Below are 1,468 nucleotides of genomic sequence, written 5' to 3'. Positions count from 1 at the left end.
CGCACATGGGCCCGGCATGAGTTTAAGCCACCGGGTCCGGGACTCAAACTGTGGTCGACTACATGGGAGTCCAGCGATATAGCCATTATGCTAACTGCTGGTCCCGAATCATTTTATTTTTAATAAATGTTATAGTATATCTCCTATTTTTCTATTAGTTTTCTATTTGTCTCATGTCCTTTTGTTCCATTATTCCTCCTTTACTGTCATTTTTGTTCTAATTTTTTTACAGTGTACCATTTTATTGCTCTTGTTTTTTTGTTTGTTTGTTTGTTTTAATTAGTTTTTGGGAAATTATTTTTCTTAGTGGTTCTTCTGGGAGAAATATAGTATGCATCTTAACTAAAAACAATCTATTTCAGATAATACTAACTTAAATCTAGTAAAATATAGAAATTGCTCCAATATAGCTTTGTTCTTTCTCCCTTGACTATTGTTCATATATATTAGTACTTATATGTTATGTTCATAATAATCTAGTTTTATAATAATTGTTTTATGTCATCTTTTAAATAATAAAAGAGAAAAACTATCTTTATACCATCTCTTATATTTAAGTAAAAAATTGCCTTTCTTGTAGTCTGATTTTGTGTGCATGTATTTGTATTAATGATTTTTTTCACCTTTCAAGTGCTTCAGATTATTTACTTATTTATTTTTACATTTAATCACTGTACATTTTTGCAGCATACAAAATTAATCTCCCAGCCTGAATACGCTATGTATTAGTCCATTCAAAGATATTACCATATAAGTCATCAGTAATAGATAATTTTCCACTTTTGTATCTGTTAAATGTTTTGCTTTTTTTCCCTTTGAGTCCCTCCCTCCCACCCTCCACTGCTCACTGTGTTAATGTTTAGTGTCATTTCCCTTCAGTCTGAATCACTTCCTTTAGTATTATTTGTAAGATAGGCCATGTTTATCTGAAAATGTCTTGATTTTACCTTCATTTTTGAAATATATTTTTTGCAGGACATCAGATTGTTGGGTGACAGGTTTTTTTTTTTTTTTTTTTTTTTTTTTTTTTTTTTTTTTTTTGCCATAGGGTATGTATGCTCACTTTTTCTGGACCTCCAAGATTTCTGATGAGAAATTAGCTATTGATTTACCTAGGCCTCTCCACCCCACTTGTATGTAATAATTCCTTTTCTCTAGCTATTTTCACGTTTTTCTCATTGTCTTTGCCTGCCAATACTTTTACTATGATGAGCCTCGTGGATTTCTCTGTGGTTATCTTTCTTGGATGTGTATATTAACATTTTAAATCAATTTGGGGAAGTTTTTGGTGATTTTGTCTTCAGTTTCCCCCCTTTTTCCTCTCTCTTTTCCTTTGTGAGCTTTAAGTATGAATATGTTGGTACACTCAATGGTGTCTCACAGGTCTCTCAGGCTCTTGTACTAGTTCTTTGTTTTATTTTTTTTCTGTTCTTCATATTAGGCAATTTCTATTGATTTACAGTAAAAT

The sequence above is a fragment of the Tupaia chinensis genome, unplaced genomic scaffold (genome assembly GCF_000334495.1).
Source record: "Tupaia chinensis unplaced genomic scaffold, TupChi_1.0 Scaffold000248_1, whole genome shotgun sequence".
Classification (NCBI taxonomy): domain Eukaryota; kingdom Metazoa; phylum Chordata; class Mammalia; order Scandentia; family Tupaiidae; genus Tupaia; species Tupaia belangeri.
This window is presented reverse-complemented; position numbering follows the sequence as displayed.